The sequence below is a fragment of the Cibotium barometz genome, chromosome 53, assembly GCF_041138505.1.
Source record: "Cibotium barometz isolate CiBa-2024 chromosome 53, ASM4113850v1, whole genome shotgun sequence".
Classification (NCBI taxonomy): Eukaryota; Viridiplantae; Streptophyta; class Polypodiopsida; order Cyatheales; family Cibotiaceae; genus Cibotium; species Cibotium barometz.
Window position 1 is genome coordinate 6,816,984 of NC_141098.1, and position 23,170 is coordinate 6,840,153.

The following is a 23,170-nucleotide window of genomic DNA, read 5'->3' on the forward strand; positions in this document are numbered from 1 at the left end:
GGATGCTCCTTGGAGGTGGAGTTGGAGTCTACATTGACACAAACATAGTGAATGTTACCTTCTATTCTTGTATTGGAAATTCGGCACAGGGTGCCCGTGAAGCTTGTAACTTGAAAAAATCCTTAATATCTTCTTCTTTTTTTTTTTTGGGGGGGGGGGGGGTCTGCCCATTCTGGCCCCAATGAAGGTGTCACCATCTTTGAGTTGTGTTCATTTGTGCCATATGTCATCTTGTTTATTGGTAGTAATAGTTTAAGTATGACAAGATTGTGCTCAACCCTGGTTGGGGGAATTTCAAGAAGTGGATGCGTTATTTTGCATGTAGTAAGAGTCTACGTCTAGGTAGTAGGCATTTCTTCATGAGAGACATGGAATATGGTCACAAGCTGAAGACCTACTCCTGGTGTGAGTTAGAGACTTGGGAGAAGACAATCAAAGGTATGATTTCCATGACTCAAGGATTCAAGCAGGATGATAGCCAACACTTGTACTATAACCAGTCTCTGAGGACCAGTTGGTGGTGATGTCAGTAGTCGAGAGTCATCCGAGTTCATTATCTGAGTTGTGGTCCGTGGATGATGTGCTGAGTCCAACATGTAGTGTAGGGGGGAGATCCAACATTGAGAAGCAATCTTGACTAATGCAAACAAAGTTGGAAGGCACCATGGTGGTTGAAACTCAGCAAGAGGGAGTGTTTGAGAGTCCATGTAAGACCAAGGTCATAGGGACTCCAACGACACGCATGGGACAATTTGGGTGCTGAACGCCAAGGTCAATCAAGAGGTGTAGATGTCAGATTTTGTAGAGCAATCACCTTTGTTAAAATTATATTAGCTTATTTTTTGGTATTTGCTTGGATTTTTATTTGGGTAGAAAGTCATCAATGAGGGCACTACCTTCATGATAGACTACCCACTTACCCTCTTTTCAGCTACTCTAACCTTGGCTAATTTTATATACTTTTGCTTAAGTTGCATGAGAGAGAGAGAGAGAAGGGTGAAAGGAGAGAGAGAGAGAGAGAGAGAGAGAGAGAGAGAAAAGGGTGGAAGGAGAGAAGTCTTTTGTTATGCATCTTGATAATTATGATGTGCTTGTTAGCACGGCAATATACAAGCTGCTCTAACTGCATGGTGCTCAGACGATCCCGTATCTTTGTGTGTATAAGTGAGTAGGAACTCCAATTCCTCTCACATGCCCCCGAAGAGCAATCCTATGAGAAAATAAGAGAGTTAGAATGTAGAACTAGTTACTACTCTAGAGTATATACTTTAAATTTAAAAGCCTTGAATATTCAATAGTCACCTATGACAAGACTCTCAAAGCCACTTTTTGTACGTGAGCCATTTGATAACCAAATGAGTCCCACCAAAAAAGGGCCGGACCATCGACTCCCTACTCGAGCAAAGTGGGTTCATGAAAGCGGCTCCTCTGTGATCATTGTATTGAATGAGCTCTTGTTGGAACTCTCTTTACTCGTGGACCGGAACCATCTTTGGCAAGTAGGCATCCCGATTGGAAAGTAGCTCCTCATTGCGGCTATGAGCGTTGGTACTTTGTAGGTGAGATGCAACGAGGCCGCAAGACCATTGTAAGTATTAAAGTAAATCTGTAAATAAGTTTGAAGGCCCAAATTTGAAATTTCAGATTTTGGGTCCCCAAATTGGAGGGAGAAATTGCACTTTCGCTCTCCAATTGAAGGTCCAAATCTGAAATTTCACATTTTGGCTGGTCCAAATTTGAAACTTCATATTAGGGCCTCCAAATTGGAGGGGAAAATTGCACTTTCCCTCTCCAGTTGAAAGCCCAAATCTGAAATCTCACATTTAGGCCCCTAAATTGGAGGGAAAATTTGCACTTTTCCTAAGATCCAAATGTGAAATTTTAGATTTGGACCCCCATCCTTAAGATTTTATGTATATAATCGTTCCGGTCTATCGTTTCATTGTCCGCGTGCCAGCGTTTGAAACGTTTCATTCCAAAATAAATCGTTTCAGCAATGTTTCGTTTCAGCAGCAAAACGTTTCGTGGTGACCTTGGTCCAGAGTCATCCAATACCAATAGTTCATTTTCTGAGTTTACTTCAATGGTGGAGGATGAGGTGAGTCCAACAATGAGTTTCATGCTAGGAGTTGCAGTGGAGACACCATCGAAAGAAGAGCTAGAAGAGGTGTAGCAGTGCTACATGTTGACCGCAGGGAGGGAGTTGTTTCCTCCGGTTTGTCAATTAGGTCTTTGGAGGCTAGAGCCGCATGTCTAGGTTACAATGATGAGTTTGCTGCAGGTGGAAGTGGAGCAAAGAAGAATCATGTTCCCTTGTGCTCCAAGTTAAGCAGGAGAGGATGTCACATGCATCATCCATATGAGTGGCACGTGGACATGATCAGCTGACTCAAGGGAAGATTTAGGGGCACGTTTGGATTATAATGTGGCAGATTTGAGAGTCTAATACATAGAGGCATCATTTGGGCACAATATAAATACAACTAATGATATTTATGATAATATTTTTGGGTTTGAAAAGTGAGAGGACCAGCCATCTGAAACCTATAAATAGGAAGTTAAGGAAACATACAAGATCATCCATATGCCAGTATCTGCAAGTGCCAGTCCTACGAGAAGCAGAGGCAAGTTGTGGGTCAAAAGAAGCATTCCTAAGCAGCCAGTTTCAGTCCAGTAACTTTTTGTCATGCATCTGTAGCATTAATGCATATATCTACAGCAATGCTAAAAACTTTGACGATACCCTTTGTTGGATTTGGTGTGCTTGGATGTGTGTTAGGCATTTCCATGTTGTGAGCTCCTTTGGGAGACATTCTGGAGAGAGTCTGATGTCTGCGTGATTGCTTGACTAGGGGTGGAGGTTCTGTATACATTGGCAAAGCTTGGGCATGTGGAGTAGGCTAGTGGAGGGACTTGTGTGGACACAACTGGATATGGTCCGGTTGGCACTAGTTGGTGAAGGCAAATGCACACTTATGGTGGTGCTACATGTGAACAGGACCTAACCAAGGGCACTTTTTCCCCTTGGATATCTAGTGTGAAAGGACACTCTATCTATTGCTTTGTACTTTCATATTATTATGACGGATGGATATACGTGGATGGTTGACCCCATCACCTCCGCTGATTGTCACTATTGTGTACTCTGTCTATCTCCATCTTTGTTTTGGTTGTGAGCTGCAACCCTAACACTCTCTCTCTCTCTCTCGCTGTGGCTGTCCAACATTTGGTATGAGGGCTGGTCTCTCTCTGGAGGGAGCTGCTGGGGCTGTCTAGACCTGCCCCCGAAATGCTGCTACGAACGGAACTCTGTGCACCTGCAGGACTGGATCTGTTGATAGGGAGCAACGGCCTAGCGATGGTATGCTGGCTGGCTAGGAACTCAAGGCGATGATGGTGACGCGTAGGTACAGCAGAGGCGACGATGGGGAGGTACTGCAGGTCTGCACTTCTGAATCTTGTCATTTCACGACGCTTTGAGCTTGCAAGTCCTGGTACAGAGTGACAAATTTTGGGGCTTTTCTGAAATCCATTCAATTGAGTACAAATTGAGTCAACACTGTATACATTTGGGGCTTTTCGAAAATTCATATAATTCAGCACAAATTGAAGCCAAAATTGTATGCCAAATTTGGACCTTTTTTGTTTGGAGCATGTATCAAGGTTATAGAGCAGAGAGCAAAACAGATGTACACACATTGAGTGTTTTTGACACTACAGAGAATCTACAACAAGGCTTGAGGTTGGCATTTTTGCAGGCAAAAAGTTTGCACAGGAACATTGGGTTGCCTGGCAGTGCACATAACGTGCTTTTTGATTTGCCTGCAGGTATTAAAGTGTGGAATGTGACCTCATGGCTCAAAATGCGACAGATGTATTTGGTGTGTTAACCCAGGAGAATAAATTTGATGGATCAAACTACTCCTTGTGGAGTTTCATGATTTGGAATTTGCTTGTAGAGACAAAGGGCTTTGGGGCATTGTGCGTGGTGATGACACATGCCCACCTATCTTTCAGCCTAGCAACAACTCAGAGGGGAGTTGCTCAAAGAGCCTAGGAGCTAAGGTAGAACATCTTGCTCCTGCACAAGAGCAGAAAGGATGGGATTCGAGGGATGCACATGCCATGTCTTTGATAGCCTTTTTTGTCAAAAGGTCTATCATTCTGCACATTCACTCTTGCAAGACAACAAAGCTTGCACGAGACACTCTAGAAGCAATGTACCAGGTATGCAACGAGGCAAGGGTTGCTTACTTGAAGAGGCAATCGGGTGCTCTTTCTATGGATGAGGGTGACTCTATGTCATATCACCTCAAAAGATTTGCAGGAACAATTGCTGAACATTAATGAGATTATCCCTGTAAGCCGAGCGGAGCTCCTGTAAGCCGAGCGGAGCGTGCAGTGAGAGACTCAACCATGTGTCCAAGAGATAAAGATATAAAAAGAGAGAGGGAAGAGAGAGAAGGGAATGGGGATCTTGCACAGTACACCACATTGACTGGGGAACATGCCCCGTCCCCTTTGTTACAGGACCATGGTACATGGAGATTAGAATATTTCACAAATTAAATAATAGAAGAAATAAACCACAAACACCATAGAATAAATCAAGAGCATAAAAATCAAAGAACAAAAGATTGGGTGCAATCTCCCTCCCGACACGTGTGGCTCCACTCCCACACGCGGTATTTAAATCATATTATCATAAATTTAGTCCTTGGAGCCATAAATAGCATAGCTTTTTCAAAATTGGGCTTTTACAAAATTCAACCATAGTCCAATGCTTTTAAAGTATCTCATAAAAAATAAACCTTGCCCAACGTATGTACAATGGGCCAAACCATACAAAATCAAATATTTAGCACACATGTGCTTGGCTAGATAATCTCGTCCAATGTTCACCTTGGTTGTTCCGAACTCATGATCTATACTCAACATAGTCCACAATGTTAGATCACAATTACTTTGGAATCACTTACAAAAATAATTCTAACAAATGGAAGTCATTTATTACCATGCTTCACACATTAACCATGCATTACGTACAATTAATTGGATTCACTCCCATGATAAAATATTTTGTTCATAGAGTACACCACACGTTTCATACATGTCACAGCTGTGGTTGGATTCACTCACAACCAACTAGGGTCACCCTCATCAAGAATTAATTCAAAAGAGTTGATCGGAGTCACTCACAATCAAGCTCACACATTTCTTACATGCGTCACACGTCTCACAGTTGATTGGATTCACTCACAACCAAATAATTCTTTAATCCCACTTGGGTTACCTAAGATATTCTTTTCACTTATTGGGTCATCCAATAATAAATTAATTACCGTATTGCATATTTAATTAGCAATTGAAGAGAGTCAGGATATAATATCCATCACAGATAGAATCCTTCTCAACACTAGATTGTGATAAGTTATCCGTCACAGATAAATATCACTTAGATTTGTTGGAATACGCAGCGGATATGAGACAGAAAGCAAGAGGCTCTTTGTCCTGAATGATACGAGACATTAGAGCATAGTTCACCTGTAAAGGCTCCTCTGACTAACAAACGCAAGAACTAGAATGTCCCTGCCTATTGCTGCCAACATTTGGTAAGCCATCCACCATCTGGTCAAAGAAAGCTTGCTGCAGTGTATCCAGATTCAAGTGGTCATGACGAAACTGCCACACATCACCTAACTGAGAATCTGTAAGAGAGAGTGCTGAGAGTTTGTAGATACCATTCTCCACTCCGTCTTCCTATACAACCTGGCCTGTCGCTTTGTCCCACCGAGAGCATAAAAATGCTCATCAAACTCTACCCGTACACCAGTCTTGCAAACCTCATGTACTAACAATAGATGAAAACCAAGGGATGGGACAAAAAGAACCTGGGAGGAATGCTTCCTCCCTCTGCTATCGGGAACGATCTGTAACTTGCCCTCACTGTGAATAGGGATAGTGGACTCGTCAGCAATCAAGATGTGACCTGCGTGCCTTCAAAGATCCTGTAATAACTCTCAGGAACGAGTCATGTGCCTGGAAGCACCACTGTCGAGAATCCAGTCCCAAGTGTCCCTAGCGGTGAGTCCAACCACCTCCCTGCTTGAAGAAGATGAAACGCCAGTGTCCATAATCTCCAAGTGCACAAAAGTTGGAGTCTTCATGGTTACTGTTGAGGAATCTGCACCCTTCTCGGTGCTCCGCTTAGGACATTTCCTCCAATAGTGGCCTTTCTCGCTACAATTGTTACAAGTCCTCTTTGCCTTCAAGGCGTCACGATCCAAGTGGGTCTCCTGCTCGGAAGACTTCTCCTGTGAAGACTTCCCTTTGCCCTTACTGCGGCCTTGCGACTGCTGGCTAGTCAAGGCCTTAGAACCTCCGCCGTGTGGAGGGTTCGTAAAACGCTCTTCTTGGTCCAAGACCATAGGCACAGGCTCCTCGCATGTGATGGTGCTGAGCCTGCCACTGGTGATCAAAGAGGAGTAGAAAGCTGAGTACCCAGAGGTCAGATGAGACATCAAAGTGATGGTCATGTCCTCTAAAGATATCTCTTTCTTAGCTTGAAGAACCTCCTACTGAAGAGCTTGCAACTTGTTGATGTGCTCCCGCATTGTCGAAGACTTTGCAGGATCCATGACCCGCATCTACATTTCCAAGGAGATCTGCTTCATGGGTGATACCCTGTTATACAAAGAAGCCAAATGCTGCCAAATCCCTCTGGCCAGCGTCATATGTTTGATATGATTAATCACCTGTGGTGTGCAATTAAGGAAGATGAAAGAACGCACATGGGCATTGACACGATCCCACAACTGTGCCTGAGCCTCCTGTTCTTTCCGAGTAGAGGGTTAAAGGTCCCCGTGCTCCAACTCTGGCCATGGAACACCAACAATAATGAAATCAGCAAGTCATAAGACTCCAATGCAGACTCCATCATAACCTTCCAAATGCCATATTTGGTCCCGTCCAACTATCGATCCACCGGGAACATGGGGAGAGTAGGGATCTTCACGTGCTTCTCAGCCATCTCAAGCAAGTCAGCCATCTCGGGGGGGTTACTTTGGTCTTGTGAAGGGAGGGTGGGTGGGAAAAAAAATGAAGAAGAGGTTGCAAGTAATATGCAAGGTGGCTGTCCGACGGTGATGGCCGCCTTCTACCCGATCTAGTCTCGAACAGCCCAATAGATCTCCAATCAGTACCAAAAACCAGCAGTCCCGCAAGCTCTTCAAATCTCCCGCAAGCTCTCCAAGGTCTTCAAGAAATCAACAATCCTGCAAGCTCTCCAATCTCCAAACTTCAAGCCACCTGGGGATCTGATACCATGTGGGAATACGCAGCAGATATGAGACAGAAAACTGAGAACACATGCAACAGGACTCTACGTTGCACATGCAGGAGAGAACCACCAGCCTGAATCTAAATGCAAAACTGAGTGTAGAAAAGCAAACGCAGAAGAAAGAAGGAAAGACGCTGTATAAACTCTGCTATATACAAGATCTAGTACGAAAGGTGTGGGGGGCCAAGGGTGATATTTATATCACTCCTCAGTGCTGGTCGGCCAGTCTAAAAGCAGCTGACAGTGCAATGCATGTCCACGACTACTAGAAACAGCAAGCCGGCTTGTATAATCTAGTCGGCCAGGACATAAATCAGTCGGCCAGAACAGAAAACAGTCGGCCAGCACACTACTGTACTGTATAGAGAGGAGATGACTGGTAACGAGATTATCCGTCATGGACATCAAAAGAGTATCCTTCACATATACCAATACGAGTATCTCTCATAGACACCAACACAAGTATCTTTCACAGACACCAACACGAGTATCTTTCACAAACACCTTGTTAACCTTATTTGAAATACAAAAGAGAATAATTTGAAGAAAGTGTTTTAAATGAGGTGTTAAAGTTTAGAGGTTGAATGTGAAATAACAATAAGTTATATATATTCTTCGGTGATCAATCGAAAAATATGTGCATCTTTGTTAGTTCACTCAAGTCCTAGTAGTGAATGGTCTAATATGTATTTTCTTCCGTGGGTAGAAAGTGCATATCAATCATTGAACTATCTTAACTAATATATTTGAATTTTAACTATAGTTTCTTTTTTAAAATTGAACAATACATAAGTATGAGTTTTAGGCTTACCTCTCTAGTGGTAGAAATCATGATTGGGAGTACCCTCTTGTTTAGGTCGGTCGCCGTTGTCTTCGTCTTCAATCATGTTTACGACCGCAACTCCATTCTTTCTCTTTTCTGGGCACTCATATGCATAATGTCCCTCTTTGTCACACATGTAGCATGTAATCACACGAGGTTTTCGATCTCCATTGTTGGTCTTCTTTGTAGTTTCAGTTTTCTTCCCATTCACTTGTAGACCATTGTCCTTCTCTACTTTATCTTTATGCTGAAACTTCTCCAAATGTTTAGATCGAGAAAATTGAGGAATATGAGAATTTGTTTTTGTAGTGTCCCTCGGAAATCCATTTTTCTTCTCGCAGTTTGTTGCTAGAGAGATAGCATTGCTAAGAGAACGAGGATGAAACATGTTCACTTCTGCTCTAATAACTGGCTTCGATCCGGCTATAAACTTTCTCCTTTGCTCTTTTTCACGCACTTTCTCTATAGTTGAAGTTGTAATAAAGTTTGCCAAAATCTGTCAATATAGGATGACATGTTCTCCTTTTCTAACTGTCTAAAAATATCCCATTGCTGTCTGGCTTTACTCTTATATGATAGAGATAAGAAATCTTTCTTGATTAGCTTTTGGAATTCTTTCCATGACTTTGGTTTGCGTTTGCCTTGCCTAATAACATTCCGCCAAAGAGCTGCACTGCCAACCAAATGATTAGTAGCATATTTAACCTTATCCTTCTCAGAAAATTTCTCCAGAAAAATAATCATCAAGCTCGCTTAACCATGCAAGTATGATGTGTGCATCCTTTTTGCTATCATGATCTTGAAAAGTAAAAGCCTTTCTGTTGATCTTGTATCCCTTTCGAGATTCTTGAGCTTTGAGAGTAGCTCGCACAGTCCTTTGGATAGGGTCCTCTTCAGAATCCAAAGAATCAGACTCGGAATATGCACGTCTTCGCTTCTTGCGAGTAAATTTTCACTCAAGATCTTCTCTTTGATTACGCTCAGTGTTGAGTTGAGCTTGAATCGCATTTAATTGATCTTGGATAGTTGGCAGTTGACGATAGGTTGCCATTGTAGAAGAAACAAGCAAAATAATATGGGAGTGCAAAAATAAAATAGAAAAATAAGAAGCTTATCTGACTCCCGTGTATTTCAAAAGAAGGCTTGATGAAGCACTTGAAGTCCATGGCGTCCAACGAACAATAAGAATAATAATCCAATAACGCCTTGATGTCATCAATTCGGAAAGAAGCGTGTTCAAAACCGCTACGAAGAATTTTCAAAAATTTTGCTAGGAAATAATGCCCCAGTTTTGGTCATTGCTGAAATTTTGCTGCCCACAAACTATAGTTGTAACTCCTCTTTGATAATATATAAAAGCCTTTTGAGTTCAAGCCTTTAAAAAAAGGCAAAAGCTTTAACTTTTAAAGCTTTAAAACTAAGCTTTTAATTAAAGCTTTAGTAAGCTTTGAAGTAAGCTTATGAAAGCTTTATAAAAAGCTTCTCCAACGAATAGCTACCCCCCTACGGCCTGGACGGCGCACAATGCACAACAGAAAACAAAAAAAAAAAGAATTTCGCCCCTGCGCGCAGCGCGATATTTAGAGAGAGAAAATAAAGAGCAACCTGTAGCCGTTGACGTCGCCCAAGGGGATGGAGAGAAATATATATATATATATATAAAAGCTTTGAAAAGAAGAATCTAATTTATTTATTTTTTAAATCTTACTCTCCCTCTCTTGAAACCGGTGCAGAGCGCTTTGAGGATAATTGGAATATCTTTGATTTGTAGGATTAATATGAGCCCTCCTTTATACAAATTGAACTGAGTGTAAGCTTAGCAATTCTGAGAATGAGTTCTTGATCTCCTCAATGAGTTGATTTAATCCAAAGGGATGGATTATGGAGAGGATTAAAATTGAGAAAGGTGGTTTTGGGAGAAGGGTGGTTTTGAAAATCCATAGATGGTTTTTTTTCAAAAGGTGGCTTTCTTCCTAGCCCTTGATATTTAATCACATCCAAGGGCTCTCAAAATTCACATTAACCTTCTTTTCTTTGCCCAAAGGTCTTCCACACCTTCTCTTCTTTATCTCTTGGATTTTTGAATGAACTCTGTCTTTGTTCAAAGTCTTTGTATCCTTGCTGCAGATTCTCCTCTTCGTGTGCAAGTATTTTGAATTTGTTGAAAAGCCTTCAAATTTGCTCCAAGCCAATAACCTTTGAATAAAAAATCAATTTCTTGATTTTTCTTCAAGTCTCCATGACCCAAATTCAATACTTGAATTTGCCGTGCTCTGATACCACTGTTATAGGACCATGGTACATGGAGATTAAAATATTCCACAAATTGAATAATAGAAAAAATAAACCACAAACACCATAGCATAAATCAAGAGCATAAAAATCAAAGAACACAAGATTGGATGCAATCTCTCCCCTGACATGTGTGGCTCCACTCCCACACACAGTATTTAAATCACATTATCATAAATTTAGCCCTTGGAGCCATAAATAGCATAGCTTTTCTAAGATTGGGCTTTTACAAAATTGAACCATAGTCCAATGCTTTTAAAGTATCACATAAAAAATAAACCTTGTCCAACATATGCGAACTCATGATCTATACTCAACATAGTCCACAATGTTAGATTACAATTACTTTGGTATCACTCACAAAAATAATTCTAACAAATGGAAATCATTTACACATAAACCACGCATCACACATAATTAATTGGATTCACTCCCATGATAAAATATTCCGAAAAATCTCACTCCCGTGATATCCTTTTTGGAATTTATTCAAGAACAATCAAATATCCAAGTCGATGTCGATTTCTAGGCACGGGATCTCTGATGCCAAGCGCACCATGGGGATGACCCACAAGTATCTCGCACCGGGCTAGTACCAGATCCAAGTCCAATGAATCCCGATCCAAGGCAAGAAACAAACCCAAGTCTAAATCCAAGTCCATATCTAGATTTAAGTTCACTCACAAAAATAATTCTAACAAATGGAAATCATTTACTACCATGCTTCACACATAAACCATGCATCACACATAATTAATTGGATTCACTCCCATAATAAAATATTCCGAAAAATCTCACTCCCGTGATACCCTTTCAGGAATTTATTCAAGAACAATTGGATATCCAAGTCGATGTCGATTTCTAGGCACAAGATCTCTGATGCCGAGCACACCACGGGGATGACCCACAAGTATCTCTCACCGGGCTAGTACCAGATCCAAGTCCAATGAATCCAGATCCAAGGCAAGAAACAAATCCAAGTCTATATCCATATCTAAGTCCATATCTAGATTCAAGTTCATATCCAGATCTACGTCCATATCTAGATCCAAGTTCATATCCAGATCTAAGTCCATATCTAGATCCAAGCTCCATGCCAAGTCCAAGCTCCATGTCCAAACTCCATGTTCAAGTTTCATGTCCAAGCTATCCATGTCTATGCTCAAGTTCAAGCTTCCATGTTCATATCCAAGTTCCATGTCCAAGTTCTCCATGTCTATGCTTCATGTCCAAGTTCAAATCCAAGTAACACCAAGCTCATACATAGAATATATGTTGTCCAGCTGTAGAGTTGATACCCAAAATCAGCCCTCAAAAGGTTGCACAGGGGTGTATAGTCAGGAATGAGTACACATGAGAGTAGGGAGTTCTTGACGGGCGGCAGTGTAGCCAAGAATGTGTTAGCACATTCATCCCCAGATTCTGCTCATCATTGGAGTCCCCTTTTTGGTCCCTTGGTTGTGGGCTGGCCACCCTATTTTTGTATATTTCTGGCATTTTTGCCTAGTCGGGTACCTCATGCCCAGTCGGCCAGCTGCCCCATGTCCAGTCGGCCAGTTTCAGGTGTCCAATCGGCCAGCCCTTCTTACCTATAAATAGGTGGGCTTGCCTCCCTCTTTTCCCATAGTCTAGTCTTCCTTTTGCCTCCCTCACTTATGAGGCTGTTCATGTCTCTTGCTTGGGACTGTATCACTTCAGTATATTCAGCATAGTTGCTTCATATCTCTCTCTCTCTTGCACTCTCTCTCAGCAAACTCTAGTGCTTGTTTGCTTCCGCTTTGTGCACTCATTCATGGTATCATTGCTCCCGGTTCAGCATTAATCTGTTGCCCCATTCAGCGTTAACTTTTCTGCCCCAGATCTGCCTCAGCTTTCAGCACCTTCACATCTGCGTTTTCTTCTCAGATCTGCTGCTGGTCGGCGGCTTCTTCCGGTGCCTCTCCACTGCAGATTCAGGTCTTCCTTCACCGGTTTGATCTCTGAGATCCCCCTTTTTCACTTGTCGGTTGCTCCTTTTCAAGGCTACAGCATCGCATCTGTTTTGCTGCATTTTCTTCCCTATAGGTGGTTCTTGCAGTTGTTGGTGTTCTGAGTTGAGGATTGGTGGCTTCTGGTATTTGTGGTGGACACTCCTTCCAAGATTGTGCATTTTTTCCTTCTGAGATTAAGCCCAAGCTCTTGTGATGGCTGCCTTGACTACACTTCATATGTTCTCTAAGTCTGCAAAGTTGGATGGTTCCAACTACACTTTGTGGAAGGTGAAGGTGAAATCAGCCTTCCGTGGCGTGGATCTTTGGGATTGGCTTGTTACACCTGCCAATGCCACCCGTGCCACCCTTGCTTCCGTTGGTGTGACTCGGGCATAGATTGATATTTGACAGGCAAATGATCGTCGTGTTTTCTCTTTTCTGATGTTGAATTGACAAGATTCTGTTCTCTCTCGTGTGCGTACAGCAGACGCTGCACATGAAGTTTGGAAGGCATTTGCATATCTTTATGAGATTAAGTCTTCGGGACGGATTTTAGCTTTGGAAAAGTAGCTTATGAACTTGTCAGTTTCTACCTTTCCGTCTTTATCTGCTTTCATCTCGAAGATGAAAGATCTCTGGGACGAGCTTGCTGTTTGTGGCAAGGAATCTTACAGAGGATATGGCTATTCGGCTTCTCTCCAAGCTTCCAGAGAGGTTTGATGCTTATTTTCAGTCTCTTGTTTCTTTTCCTCGTCCTGTTCTAGTTACTTGGGAGGAAGTTCTCCCCTCCATTATGCAGATTGAGTCTTCGCTTTGAGGAGCGGACTGGCACCTCTGGTGGTTCTGATGGAGCTTTGGCTGCACGAGATAAAGGAAAGAATCAACAAAAGAAAGGGAAAGGGGTTTTTGACAAGAACTCCAAGGATAATGACAAGGATAAAGACAAAGACAAACAGATCTTCTAAAAACAAGGACATTGAGTGTCATTATTGTGGCAAGAAGGGTCATAAATTGCCCCAATGTCACAAGAAGAAACGGGATGAAGAAGCAAAGAACTCTTTCTCTACAACGGTCTCTTAGACCAAGAAGGATGATGGTGTTCTTCTATTAGCAGGTACTCGTCGTCGTGTACTTGCTCTTGTGACTTCTGAGTCGTGGTCGTGGATTGTCGATAGCGGTGCTACTGCTCACATGACACTCCATCGAGATTGGTTCGAGGACTTCATTGCTAGGACAGACGAGATCACTTTGGGTGATTCTTCTTCCGTGCCAGTGCATGGACATGGCACCATCCCCATCTTCCGCTCCTCCGAGGACAAGAGGTACTTCTCTGACGTTCTGTACATCCCAGATTTGGCATTTAACCTTTTGTCAGTGAGTACTCTTACAGCTCAGTGTGTGGAGGTGATCTTCTCTCGTTATGAGATTACTATTCATGATAAGGAGACTGGTAGCATCTTGGCTCTCAGAGAGTCCAAGACAGTGGTTTGTACAAGTTGACCGCTTTGCTTTCTTTTGGTTCTTCTTCAGCTCTTTGGCATGCTCGGTTTCGCCATTTGAGCTATCAAGTTCTACAGCGAGCTTCGAAGGATGGGTTGGTTGAGGGTTTACCGACCATCAAGGCTCTGTCTTCTGTTTGTTCCTCTTGTTTACAAGGGAAGCAACACCAAGCCGTCTATGTGGTCCTATGAGTACCGCGTCTTTGAGTAAGGTGTTGTACATGCTTGTGATGGTGGATGATTCTCCAGATATACTTGGGTCTTCTTTCTGAAGTCCAAGGATGAGGCTTTTCAACACTTTTGTGATTGGAGGGTTGAGGTGGAAAAAGAGACCGGTTCTTCGGTCAAGGCTCTCAAGACCGACAGAGGGGGTGAGTTTACATCCTAGGAGTTTCAACACTATTGCAAAGCTCATGGCATTCGGATATAGCTTACTTCAGCATATACTCCATCACATAATGGTGTTGCAGAGAGGAAGAATAGGATCATTATGGAGATGGCCCGTGCTATGCTTGAGCATTCTTCGTTACCTCGACGTTTCTGGGCTGAGGCCGCTTCTATTGCTATCTACATTCAGAACAGGTCTCCTACTACTTCTCTTCTAGATAAAACTCCATATGAGGCTTTCCATGGTGAGAAGCCCTTTGTTGTTCATTTCCGGGTATTTGGTTGTTCGGCGTATGTAGATGTGCCTAAGGATCATCGCTCCAAGTTGGACTCGAAGTCTCAACGCATGACTTTTCTCGTATACAGCACTGTGTCCGAGGCATATCGTCTATATGATCAGCAGGCCGGCAAAGTTGTTGTGAGCCGTGATGTGGTGTTCGACGAGACTCCTACATCTTCAGGAGGGGTGGTGAGCTTCTTCTTCCTCCGCCTCCTCCTTCTCCTCCCTTTGCTTCCGCTACTCCTCCAGCTATGGATTCTCAGTCAGATGATGATGACTCTGCTCCCCCACCAGCGAGTTCGAGTAGATCTGTGCCTGGATGCTATTTTCAGACAGTTCGTGATTCTGGGTTACGTGAGCTTCCTTGTGCTCCTCCTGTTGGTTCTCTCAGGCGATCTTCCAGAGTTTCAGGGAAGCAAATTCATGAGGGCAACATGTTTGTTAACTATGCTCTTATGTCCTCTATTATTCATGGTCCTTCTGATCCCACTTTTGTGGACGAGGCTCTTTCACGTGAGCCTTGGCGCTGTGCTATGCAGGCAGGGCTGGATGCTATTGAACGAAATGGCACTTGGACTTTGGTGCCTAGGCCACTACAGCGTAAGGTGATTGGTGTGCGCTGGATCTTCAAATTGAAGTTCCGAGCTGATGGCAGCTTGGACAAGCACAGGGTTGTTTTCGTACGTCGTACGACGGCTTATCGTATAGAATATTGCACGGTACGGACTTGTACGGATTTATTTTTGAATTTTTTTTTCGATTTTTCTTTTAAAAAAAATCCTAATTAAATCCCATTTTTTTTTGGGAGATAATGGTCCTTTTTTTTTTTTGCTTATCTATGGCTGTTTGAGCTTCCTTTGTACTATGATGCTTCCCTGCTTTTTAAAATACTCCATATCTGGAATTGGAAACACCTAAGTTTATAAGTATTTTTTTAAAACACCGTATTTTATCGTACGATAAGAAAAAAATTTATTTTGTACCGTATTTTCTCGTATGGTATCGTATCGTACGAACCGTAGAGTATTGTACTTGACAACTATGGACAAACACAAGGCAAGGTTGGTTGCCAAGGGTTATGCTCAGTGCCTTGGAGTTGACTTCGATGAGACCGTTGCTCTAATGGCCCGGATGACTACCATTTGCACCGTTCTTGCTCTTGCAGGACATCATAGATGGCCCGTATTCCAAATGGACGTCGAGTTGGCTTTTCCTTAATGGCGAGCTTACTTACGAGGTTTATGTTGATCAGTCGTCGGGATTTGTTGTTCCAGGCAAACAGGATCAGGTGTACCGGCTGAAGAAAGCTTTATATGGTTTGAAGCAGGCTCCACGAGCTTGGTACGAGCGGATTGATGAGTTCTTTCAGAAGCTTGGCCTGCGTCATTCTCATGCAGATTCGAACCTTTATATCCTCTTTGAGAGGGGGTTGATTGTTATCATTGTGGTCTATGTTGATGAGCTCATCTTTATAGGTTCTTATTCTGTGAGTTGTTTAGTCATGGATGCTTTGGAGACAGAGTTTGAGATGGCGGATCTTGGCCTTTTGCATTGTTTTCTTGGCTTTGAGATTCGGCAGACCCCTAAGGGCATTTTCTTCTCTCAACAAAAGTACTCTTGGGAGATGCTTGATAGATTTCAGATGACTGGATGCAGATCAGTATCTTCTCCTATGGATACTAGTTAGAAGCTTTCTCTTCTTGATGCTTCTCCAAGGATTGATCAAGGACAGTATCGGGTTCTCCTCGATTGTTTGGTTTGGTTGACCTACTCCCGATTGGACGTTTGTTTCACAGTTAGCTTATTGAGTTCTTTCTCATCCAAACCCCGTCAACAGCATTGGTGGTGTGCTCTCAGAGTTCTTCGGTACTTGTGTGGTACTCTGGACTTTGGCATCTTCTATGGCCAAGGATGCACTCTTCCTGGATGGTTTGATTCATATTGGGATGGAGATCCAGATACTCGGCGTTGTGTTTTTTCACTTGGATCTGGAGCCATAATGGTGCTTTTTCTTAGTCAAACCTCATGGATCCTGTCCCCATGTCTTCTTCCACCTGTTAGGTGTCCGGGCATGAGTTTCATCATGTGAAATAGAGCTAGGAGGCGCAAAGAGCTACATTCCCTTTCTCTTAAATCGCTGTTGTCCTCAACTGCGGACCACAAGTGTTAGAAGCGTGTCCATATTTTCCAAGTACATCCATATGTCCTTGGTATATCCATATGTTTCAAGGTACATCAAGTACATCCATATGTTTCAAGGTACTAGCCCCATCTGGTGAGCTTGTGCATGTGGTCTTTCCCCATATCTGTGGTGTCATCTGCTCATCTGGCAACATCTCAATGTCTTTTCTTTGACCGATGTCCTTGTTCTTGATGTTACATCTTCATGGCCTGTCACATGTTTTAGATAAAATAAATGCATACTTACCTCCTTCAAAAACTAGACACAAGCTAGTCATCAAATAAGTATGCATCATTTGCATCTCTACTGGGTATTCCAGGTACTCGCTAGTGGACTATCACATGCCATAAATCCAAGCATTGTCCATACATCAAAAACAACAGACAAAGTCAAAGAAATTCAAACATACATCAGTATGCAATGCACAAGTAATGATCCTCTTGTTCATGGATTGTCCTGTCTGGTTTCATCGAAATCGTGCTGAGCCATCTGGCCACTAGGACCGCTCAGACTATCCTCAAGGCCATCTAGTCACTAGGACCACCCGAGAGTTCATCAATAGTCATCTGGGCCATCTGGTCACATTGACTGCCCGACTATGAAATCCAATATAGTCATCTGGGCCATCTGGTCGCAATGACCGCCCGACTGCGAAATCCAATACAGTCACCTGGGCCATCTGGTCACATTGACTGCCCGACTGTGAAATCCAATACAGTCATCTGGGCCATCTGGTCGCAATGACTGCCCGACTGCGAAATCCAATACAGTCACCTGGGCCATCTGGTCGCAATGACCGCCCGACTGCGAAATCCAATACAGTCACCTGGGCCAGCAAGTCGCAATGACCGCTCGACTGCGAAGTCCAATACAGTCATCTGGGCCATTTGGTTGCAATGACCGCTCGACTACAAAGTCCAAGATATCTGGCATCGTTGCCATCTAACGGGTCATCTAGCATCGTTGTCCCCCATATACAAATCTCATTCTGGCGTCATTTGGCATTGTTGCCTCCCATATACAAATCTTGCTCCTTGGGCTATCGGGCATCTTTGCCACCCAAACTAGAGCATGTCCAAGTAACCATTATATAAGCAGAATAATGGTTAGTTCGAGTCCAATATATATATATATATATAATGAAGAGAGCTAGAGGCACAATCCCTCTCTCTTGAATCTGTCTTGATTGCAAGGCATCCATATCTATACTTTAAATACATCTGGACCAACCACTTCCTCATAAGCTCGAAGTATATTTGGATAGTCCTAGAAGTACTTATATGGCATCCATTTCGCATTCAATAGCGAATAATTCTTGAATTCCAAGAGAAACTTTCTATCCACTGTCTTTCCTCTTTTTCTCACAGAATGAAACACAATCTATTCTGGCTCTTCCACCCTTGGTGGATCCTTCAAAACAAGTTCCTTGGGGATAACTTGTACATGGTTTCAATAAACTGTCATGGAAAACATTATATATCTTCCAATGATCTAAAAGGTCCAACCGATGACATACATGGTTGATCTTCTTGGTATCCTGAAAGGTCCATATACCATCATTCCCTGATTTTGGCAATCCAAAGATAAAATCCATAGCAATATTCTCCCATAGATCATTCAATGGGTGCAATAATCCTGCTGGTGTTTGTTGATCAAACTTGACCTTTTGACAAAACAAACATTCTCGAATCATAAAGTTCAATGTCCTTTCTCATTGGAGGCCAATAGAAATAGCTCTCCAAAGCTTGAAGTATAGTCAAGGTGTCTCTACGCCCCATGTAGGGAGGAGCATGGCACTCAATTCCTTGTGTCACACATAAGCTGGGTTTGCATCATAAGAAAACCCTACTTGATGACATAAAAAGTCACCAAATCTTGATTCTGCAATCTGTTCCAAAATATCTTTGAAATCCTCTTTGGTAGCATAAGGATCCTTCATCAAAGTGAAATCCATATGGTGACCCATAGAAACCTCATGGCTCAAGGGTCTTTGTGATAGAGCATCTGAAAATGAAATTGGGCCAAATAACTAGCCCATCTTATATGCTTTTCTGATATCTTAGGTTGAGACATAAAATATCTAAGAATTTGATGATCCGTCTTGATAACAAACTCAACACCCATAAGATAGTGCTTCCAAATCTTTAAAGCATGAATGATAGCCATCAATTCTTTCTCGTAAGTGGGTGCGGTCTTTTCAGCTCCTTCAAGTCTTCGACTCTCATAGGCCATGGCATGGCCTTCTTGGGTCAAGACTGCTCCAATGCAATCTCGTTAGGCATCACACTCTACCATAAATTGTTTTGATAAATCTGGAATAATCAATATTGGTTCTTTGCTAGCATAAAACTTTAGTGCTTCAAAGGATTCTTTTTCAACTTTGGCCCACCGAAATCCCACGGCTTTCTTTGTCAAATCATGTAGTGGACTTGCTACCACAGTAAACCACTTGATGAACTTCTTGTAATAAGAGCATAAGCCAAGGAGACTTCAAACTGCATGCACACTAGTCAACTCTTGCCATTCCACAATAGTCTTGACCTTTTCTGGGTCCATCCTGACCCCTTCTTTGGACACTATATGGCCCAAGTAGTGAATCTCTAACAAAAAGAATTCACTCTTCTTGCCATTCACATACAACTTGTGCTTCTGCAATTCTTGAAATACCATATCCAAGTGCTTTCGATGCTCTTCTTCGTTCTTTGAATGCACAATAATGTCATCAAAGAAAGTAGCTGCAAACTTTCTATGTGGTCGGAATATTCTTTCCATCACCAAATACTCAGAGACCAAAGGTAGTCCTGAATGCAGTCTTGTGAATGTCCTCTGGAATAATCCTGGCTTGATGGTATCCACTCTTCGAGTCGATCCTGGTAAAAATAGTGGCTCCATCTAATCTATCTAGGATATAGGAAACCTGTTCTTTACAGTGATCTTGTTAAGAGCCCTGTAATCAATACACATACGCCAAGAACCATCCTTTTTATGAACCAATAAGAATCGCCTGAATTGCTGACAGTCATGATACTCTTCTGATCACCATGGTTCCCATCCCGAAGTCCTGGATCGGCCTCTTAGTTATTCCCTTCATGAGGCCCTTGGTCTCCCTCTTCTCTCGACATGGCTCAGTCACCCCACGAAAGTTTCTTCAAGAGAAATCCTGCTCTGATACCACTATAAGCCCAATAGGGCGTGTAGTGACAAACTTAACCATGTGTCCAAGAGATAAATATATAAAAAGAGAGAGAGGGGAGAGAGAAAAGGGAATGGGAATATTGCACAGTACACCACACTGAACAGGGAACAGGCCCCGTCTCCTTTCAAGAATTTATTCAGGAACAATCCATGGGCACACTGGCCAGGATCAATACAATTAATGAATACAAAACAAACAGATATGTCGATGTACAATATCCAAGTCAATGTCAATGTCTAGGCACGAGATCTCTAATGCCACTCACACCATGGGGATGACCCACAAGTATCTCACCGGGCTAATACCAGATCCAAGTCAAATGAATCCAAATCCAAGCCCAAAAACATATCCAAGTTTAAATCCAAGCCCAGATCCAAGTCCATATCCAGATCTAAGTCCATATCTAGATCCAAGTTCATATCCAAATCTAAGTCCATATCTAGATCCAAGTTCCATACCTAAGCTTCAAGCCCAAGCTCCATGTTCAAGCTCCATGTCCAAGCTCTATATCCAAACTCCATGTTCAAGTTCCATGTCCAAGCTATCCATGTCTATGCTCAAGTTCAAGCTTCCATGTTCATGTCCAAGTTCCATGCCCAAGCTCTGTGTCCAAGTTCTCCATGTCTATGCTTCATGTCCAAGTTCGAATCCAAGTAACAGCAAGCTCATACATAGATGACAAGTATATGTTGTCCAGCTGTAGAGTTGATACCCAAAATCAGCCCTCAAAAGGATGCATAGGGGTGTACGGTCAGGAATGAGTACACATGAGAGTAGGGAGTTCTTGATGGGCGGCAGTGCAGCCAGGCATGCACATGCGGCACTGGTTCTACTCAGGTGATCACAGTGGCGTGAGTAGCGCACATCAGCAAATCAAACCAATGGGTTCAGCTGTAGCACAGCCAGGCAGCGTGGCAGTAAGTGATACAGGGCGCTTCAAGTGGGACAGCACAACAGCTCAGGTGGCACTGGCCAGAACAGCAGGTGGCGGCTGTAGTTCAATGGGGTGTCGGTGCTTGGCAACAGTGCACAGCGAATAGGTGTCAGCAACAGGGTGCTGTGGGCTTCAGATGGTGCTAGTAGGCGCAGCCAGGCAGGGAAGGAGCGCCGGCAGCAGCTATAGATGTGTTGGGTAGGAGGGAAGCTAGCCTGCACACACACACACACAACCTCAAGCACAGAGAAACGTGAGTGCTGGAAAAGATGTACTCAATAATGATATGAAATGAAAGTACAAGTGAGTACTAAAAAGGCCTAGGGCAAAGTGCCCAACACACATAAGTGTGTTCACATGGGGAAAAAACCTGTGTCCAGTCACAGGGAAATAGTGCTCGTGAGTAACCTCGGTTCACACCTGGACTAGCCGGGAGTGGACATGACCAACAAATCCCCCTCAAGTGAATGGTGTGAACGGGTAGCAGCAGGGTGATAAAGCTGTGAATGCTGCCCTGCATTATTCTCCACAGTAAGAGTGAACTGCAGTGCCAATGGAAAAAGCAAGCACTATATGACGTGGAAAAGGAGAATCCCCAATGTCATAGTGCTAATGCTAGAGGACAATAGTACATAAATGCATCACCAGAAATTGCATCAAATCAAGAGGCATTGCATAATACCCCCCTGAAGGCAAGTACCAAATGCCAAGCTGAATTGCATGTAATCCACATCAATGCTCTGTAACTGCACCAGTGATAAGCATAAGAAGAGGTAGCAGATATACGCATGTGTAAAGGCAACAGGATCCAAAAGTCATGCCTGCGAGACATGCAATGTAAGCTGCAAAAGTGAAACTCATCAATGGAGGATCCGATGAGGAAAAATCAGCAATGGTAGGGCTGATAAAAGTAAAAATTCAGCAATGGGAAAAGCTGAAAATGGGGAGAAAAAGTGGGCGCTCGAGGCGGGCATCAGCCAATATGAGAGGATAGGTAAACTCTCAGCGATGCCATGATCAGTGGCATGTATGGCAAGTGTAAAGATGCATAATCCCACAATGAATAATATACATGTGACATGTCAAAACCATGAGAGCAAGCCAACACTGGCCAAGTGTGTAAAAGGACAGTAAACATCACATGTGAGAAAGTGACAATGTCAACACTGTAGAAACAATCCCGATGCAAGGGAAAATAGCATAAAAGGCATCTCGAGTAGACATCACATCAAAGAAAGCGTCTAGCATAGACCAGCATAAGGGTCAACAAGCATAAGTGACCATGAGGCATCACCAACTGCATGTGGGCAAATAAAATCCCCCCCCCCCCCGAAAGGCATCTGCCAGACAATGCATACCATGGAGTACAGACTATAGAGCATAGTCATCAAAAGCAACGGCATTAGAAGACATCTCTGCAGGCAATGAAGATGTAAGGGTCAAGGCTGACATATGTGTAGCCAAATTGGCCTGATCTGCACCTGTGGAAGAAGATGCCAGCTTCTTCTTTTTTTCACTCTCAATACGCTTCCTGCATTCCTCTATGGTGTGCCCTATTTTCTTGCAATAGTTACAACGCTTTTTCTTTTTCAGGCTTGTCCTGTGTCTTGGGAGGATTTGATGGGCTAGGTTTAGGCCCAGATCTATTCCCACGAAAGGGAGCAGCCATTGCTGACTCAACAGACATCATGTTGTTCCTGTTGGAACGAGATTGCTCTTCACTGAGCAAGAGAGTCACAAGGTTGTCAAAAGCGACCGCATTAGGTGCATTGCCAGCCAACAACCGCAAAGTGGTGCTAAATGTCTGATAAGAGTCAGGCAAGTTACGCAAAATTGTTTGAACAAGATAGCTATCTGTCAAGACCTCATCAATGTTAATGAGCTGCTCTCATAGGTCTTTTACATGCGTAAGGTACTGATCGATAGAGTCACCTTCAAGCATGCGGTTAGTCTCAAGCTTGCCCCGAAGGTAAGCTACACGAGCCTCATTGCGACCTGAATATGCCGCCGCCAAGGTATCCCAAGCACCCTTTGCAGTGGTGCAAGAACGAATGTGCGGAATGATATGCCTGCGGCACGAGAGAGCAATCAACGTATGAGACTGAGCATCCCTAGCATGCCAAGTACGCTGTTGCTGAGTAGGAGGAAGACGAGGAGGTGGACCTGCATGAGGGTGAGCGGTAATCACTTCACCTTCCACTAGAGCAGGTGCAAGAGGACGCTCCTCAGTGCCATCCACATACAGCCATACATTTTTGGCAACCAAAA

General features: G+C 43.1%; 1 protein-coding gene across 3 annotated transcripts in view; it reads left to right on the plus strand.

Moving 5' to 3' along the window:
* LOC147608237 (cysteine--tRNA ligase, chloroplastic/mitochondrial-like) overlaps positions 1-23,170 on the plus strand; it is a 46,310-nt gene that overhangs the window by 7,835 nt on the left and 15,305 nt on the right. The window lies entirely within an intron of this gene.